The sequence below is a fragment of the Otolemur garnettii genome, unplaced genomic scaffold (assembly GCF_000181295.1).
Source record: "Otolemur garnettii isolate 467f Iridium unplaced genomic scaffold, OtoGar3 scaffold00001, whole genome shotgun sequence".
NCBI lineage: Eukaryota > Metazoa > Chordata > Mammalia > Primates > Galagidae > Otolemur > Otolemur garnettii.
Window position 1 is genome coordinate 59,915,873 of NW_003852396.1, and position 5,778 is coordinate 59,921,650.

General features: G+C 47.3%; 1 protein-coding gene across 1 annotated transcript in view; it reads left to right on the forward strand.

Moving 5' to 3' along the window:
- The first annotated feature begins 2,799 nt into the window (after nt 1-2,799).
- TCP11L1 (t-complex 11 like 1) overlaps nt 2,800-5,778 on the forward strand; it is a 49,651-nt gene continuing 46,672 nt past the window's right edge. The window contains exon 1 of the mRNA XM_023508656.1: nt 2,800-2,954. The gene's annotated coding sequence lies outside the window, so the exon portion shown is untranslated. The remainder of the gene's footprint in view (nt 2,955-5,778) is intronic.

A 5,778-nucleotide genomic window follows, 5' to 3' on the forward strand; every position in this document is an offset into this window, starting at 1 on the left:
CTGGAGGTGGTGGGTTCAAACCCAGCCCCAAACAAAAACTGCAAAAAAAAAAAAAAAAAAAAAGAAAGAAAGAAAGAAAGAAAATGGGGGTGGGGGGGATGGTTGGGCACAGTGGCTCAAGCCTGTAATCTCAGCACTTGGGAGGCCAAAGTGGAAACGATTGCCTGAGCCAGCGCAAGACCCCATCTCCTAAAATAGCCAGGCATTGTGGTGGGTGCTTGTAGTCCCAGCTATTGAGGAGGCTGAGGCAAGAAAATCACTTGAGCCCAAGAGTTTGAGGTTGCTGTAAATTGTGATGCCATAGCACTCTATGGAGGGCAACAAAAGTAAGACTCTGTCTGAAAAAAAAATTTTTTTAAGGAAACAGTATAAAATACAGGGGTGGGTGGCCAGAAAGTTCATGTGTGAACAGTACATAAAGAGATTATAGGTAAACCATCCCAAATTAAATCTGAGTGCTTTCTCCAAGTGAAACTTGGTTTTATGTGGGCCACTATGAAATTTTTTTGTTTTTGTTTTGTTGAGACAGTCTCATTCCATCGCCCTGGGTAGAGTACCCTGCCATCATAGCTCACAGCAACCTCAAACTCCTAGGTTCTAACAATCCTCTTGCCTCAGCCTCCCAAATATCTAAGACTATAGGAGCCCACCACAATGTCTGGCTAGGTTTTCTATTTTTAGTAGAGACAGAGTTTAGCTTTTGCTCAGGCTGGTATTGAACTCCTGAGCTCAGTAAGTCCACCTGCCTCAGCCTCTCATGGTGCTATGATTAGTGGTGTGAGTCACTGCACCGGGCTATTATGAAAGTTTTGAGACAGACTGTGTCATGGTCCATTATTTCACTTCCAAGAAACACATAGTTGGCAGCGTCCTTTCTGAGTCACCCATTCAAGTGTCAGCTTGCTCAGCTTATGGGGCTTCATTTATTTCCGTCTGTGCAGATTCGACATTTCTTGATTTTTGTGTATCTCAAAACTTCCATAATAACCCACATATTCATTCTCTTGCATCTCACTGCCAAGGAAGGCAGTAAAAGTGGTTCTGGCCCCCTTGCACATTAAGAATACCTGGGAAGCTCTCATAAGCTTTTTGCCTGGCATCACCTCCAGTTTGTCTGTTTTAGAACCCCTACCCCAAGTTCCTAAGGTATACTGAGGAATGAGAAACACCTGTCTGGAGACTTTATGGTACATTATTAGCCTGGACTCAACTGAGAAGTAAATGTTTTCTTTGTGAATCTTAACAATTCCTTAGTTGAGCATCTTAAGGGTTTTGGGTTGTGTCGTTTTTTTCTCCCAAAGTGAATCTTCATGGAGAATTTCTGTTGTTCTAAAACAAGAATACTCACTTTGATATACTAGTTAGTAAATGGTTTCAGGGTCCTGCACTCTGCCTTCAATACTTTAGGAATAACTACCTACGTGTACTCTATTAAAAAGTAATGTTTGAGGCTCGGCGCCTGTTCTCAAGTGGCTAAGGCGCCAGCCACATACACCTAAGGTGGCGGGTTCGAATCCAGCCCGGGCCACCAAACAATGACAGCTGCAACCAAAAAATAGCCAGGTGTTGACTGGCGGGCGCCTGTGGTCCCAGCTACTTGGGAGGTGGAGGCAGGAGACTCGCTTGAGCCCAGGATTTGGAGGTTTACTGTGAGCTGTGATGGTACAGCACTCTACCCAGGGGGACAGCTTGAGGCGCTGTCTCAAAAAAAAGTAATGTTTGAAAGCTACTAATTCCACCCTATCTGCTTTGTTTCAGTTGTTTGAATTAAACAAGTTCTATAGGCTACAAGTACGCGACATCATTCATTTTCTTTAAGGCATGAAATGAACAGTTAAGAGTCATACGCCTTTTACGTACTATTTTTTAAGATCGAGCACAAAACAAACTTTCTATGCGTGTGGTTTGCTATTTTACTGCTGCCGGCTGAGAAAAGTATGGTTTTCCTGGAGCATCAAGTAGTCGTCCAGTGCCGCCGTAGTCATGGCCATCACTACCTGGGAACGGAAGAGGCTCCAAAATAGGCTTGTCTTAACTTGAAACACCAGGAAAATGTTCTTCCTTTCTGGAACAGACTAATAAAATGCTCTCAGACCTACACCAAGCTGAGCCCCCAAGGAAACCACCGTCCGGTCTTCGGTCTTTTCAGAGCTGAAGTCTGGCTTTTCTCACAGACAACTTGCAGCAGCCACTTACACAGAAAACTCTCAAAAACAAAATCTGTGCCATTGAGAACTGGCTGTCTACGTGGTGGGCATGGCTTTTTTTTTTTTTAATAGCCAAAATGAGAGAAGGGGAATACACTTTGTGTAGCTGCGACGATGATGGGACTATCCATTTCAGTGCCGGAGAAGGTTGCGAATGCGGTTACTCCAGAGAGGAAACTTGTTTCAGCTCCTGCTCCCGCGCTGAATCGGTGCGGTCCGCGCCTACCTTTCCGCTCGCGCCCACCCCATCAGCCGCACGTGGCCGAGCCTCCGCCCTTCCGTATGGAAACATGGCGGCTCCCTGTGTGGGGCGGGCGCCTCCCAGCCTCGAGCCACTGCCCACTGAACCCTCTTGACTACCACCCAGCCGCGCCTTCCGCCTTTTTCTACAGAGATACGGCACCGCGGACTTCTGCCCGAGCCACCCCTTCTGAGCCTTCTTGGCAAGCAGGAGAAAGCCACCCGCTTTTCCGTACGAAAACATGGCGCCGTCCTGTGTTGGGCTGACGCCTCGCGGCTAGGAGCAACCTCCTCCTCGGCGTCGCTGAGCAGCGGCCACTTTGGCCGCTGCCCACTAAGAGTCGGGCTGCTAGGACCGCCCGCAGCGCGGCGAGGGATGCGGCCTCCGAGGGGCAGAGGCTGAACCGCCCCTGCCGGCAGCGCATCGCTCCCGCCCTGGCCGCGGTGCCGGCCGCCGCCTGACTCACGGTGGGCGCGGCAGGAGGGAGGACACCGACTCCGCCGCAGGTGAGCAGAGGCCGGCGCGGCCCGCACGGGAGGCGCGAGGCCGGAATGACTGGCTTTTGTCGTCGGGTCGAGTCGGGTCGCGTCGCGACCGGGTGATGTCTGGTGGAGGCAAGGAGGCGGCAGGGACCGCGGGCGGGTGGAGACCTCCCCTCGAGGCCGCCGGGCGGGCGCGCCCCGCTTCCATCGCTGGCTCCCGGCCCCGCCACTCCCTCACCGGGTCAAACAGTTGTTTACAAGGAGAGCCGGGGAGGTGACTCCGGCGCCTGTGGACAGACCCCTCTCCCCCTTTTTTTTTGTTTTTGGTGAAAGATCCTGTCTGCTGAGGAGCCCTTGTGTCCAGCTCAGGCCCACGTGCGGCCCCGGCGGGTGGCCGTCTTCACGGCAGGTGAAGCATCCTCCAGCCCTCGGTTCCTCTTTTAGGCATAGTAGGGGTTGGTGATTGTTGAATGAACCAGCGCACTGTAAGCATTTCAGTGGTTTCTGGCCGCATCCTGTAGCCCTTTAATTATAGTTACCATTTGTGGAAAAGCCTGTTGTGTGCCAGCCTCTGTTAAACTCAGTCCTTCGCGGGGCGGGGGTGAGGAGGAAGTAGGCAGCTCCATTTTACAGATGAGGAAACTGACGTTAGTGAAGAGCCAGTATTGGGCCCCAGTTATGTCCCAGACCAACTCCCAGCCCTCCCAAAGACACATCACAGAGATGACACAGGGATTCAGGTCTATCAACAAATACTTTGTCGGTGTCTATTTGAGGGATATACGAATGGAGCATGTGTCAGGGATGGGCTTGGTCCTGGCACTTAAATTCAGAATCTAGGTGAAGAGTTTTTTTAAAAATGAAAACTATCACATTTACCATCTGGCCCCAATGCATCTTTCCATCGTCCTCTGTTGTCACTTCATCCTCTCATTTTTGTGTGCCTTGACTTCTGCTCTGGCTTCTGCCCTCTGAGTGGAATGCCCTGTTTTTTTTCCATCTCTCCTCCAGGCATTTTGTAACCAGGTGAAATCTTCTTTTAAAGATCAGTTCAGATATCACCTTTTCTGGGAGGGTTTTCCAAACCTTCTCCCAGGCAGAATTAGTTTCTTCCTCTGCTGTATTCTCAGGGCAATTTCATAATGCCACCAAGGCTTAAGTTCCAAATGGTTTCTTGTAAGCAGGTCTGGTCTCCTCCCTAGACTATGTATTTTAAATTGAATTTAAGGCAATGATGAATGCCAGATGTCCTGTAACCATCTCTAAGGGAGTTCAGAGGAAGGGGCAAACACTGGTGAGGTCTGGGAAACATACTGAGGAGGCAGGACTTGAACTGAATCTTCAAAGGGTGAGTTGGTTTACTAAGCTGGGCATTAGAGACTTAGAAATCCTCACTGTACAGAATGAATTACTTCATCTTTTCTGGGCTCCTTTTCAGTATGTGAAAAGGATAAAATTAGAAGTGTTTCTGTTTGTCCTTTCTCATAGAATATACAGGTAATGTTATCCTTTGGATCTTAGAGCATTTCCAGACTCTAATAGAATTTAGGACAGAGAAGAGATGGGTGTATGGAACGGGGTGTTGGTAGCTGAAGTGGCACTTGAAAGGCGAAATACATGGAAGCAATCTTCCTACTAATAATACAGGTCTGAAAATTTCAGTTCCAGTAAGTTCATTCTGTTTAATGGAGCTCTCTGAAATTTCAGGTAATTATGTCATCTGATTCTTCTCTCTCTAAAGTAGGAAGTCTGTGAAACCTCCCTAAGGCAATCTACATGTCTTTTGATCCCTTGATTACCTTCCACATGTGTAATAAAGTCTACTTAGTGTTTTGAAACTGTTTGGTGATCTTCAGGTGTTAAGGATACAAATGTTAATTATTTTTAGTAAATGCAGATACATTGTATCTTTATTCTCTTAATTAGCAACACCGTATTAATACAGACGCCTAGTGGGGAGAAAACCTTTTAGTATTAAAAAAAAAAAATAAAAAACAACATCAATTTTTTTTTTTTTTTTTTTAGAGACAGGGTCTCATTTTATCACCCTAGGTAGAGTGCTGTGGCATCACAGCTCACAGCAACCTCCAGCTCTTGGGCTTAGGCAATTCTCTTGCCTCAGCCTCCTGAGGCGCCTACAGGCGCCTGCCACAATGCCCAGCTATATTTTGCAGTTTGGCTGGGGCCAGGTTTGAACCTGCCACCTTGGTATTTGGGGCTGGCATCCCAGTAACATCAATCTTAAAAGAGGCCTTAATAACTGGCACAAACAGGGCAGCACCTGTGGCTCAAAGGAGTAGGACACTGGCCCTATATACTGGAGGTGGTGGGTTCAAACCCAGCCCTAGTCAGAAAAAAAAACAAAACTAAAAAACTGGCACAAGCCAAAGAGTCAAGTGTTTGCCTATTCTAATCAGTGACTAAAAAAAAAAAAAAGAAACCCCGCCCAACTACATATATTATGGTTATCTGTTAACTTACTATTGTATTCACCATTTTTTCCTACTTACTGGCAAGAAGGTAATAAAAATATTTGCTCCACACTTTCCTTTTAAATACTTCATAAGATTACAAGCCAGCCTGTAATCCTAGCCCTCTGGGAGGCTGAGGCAGGAAGATTGCTTGAGCTCAGGAGTTTAAGACTAGCCTGAGCAAGAACAAGACCGTGGCTCTACTAAAAATAGAAAAATTAACTGGTTGTGGTATGGGCATCTATCAGCTACTTAGAGGCTGAGACAGAAGGATTGATTGAGCCCAGAAGTTTGAAGTTGTGTGAGCCAGGAAGATGCTATGGCACTGGAGTCCAGGACACAGAGTGAGACTGTCTCAAAAAAAAAAAAAAAAAAAA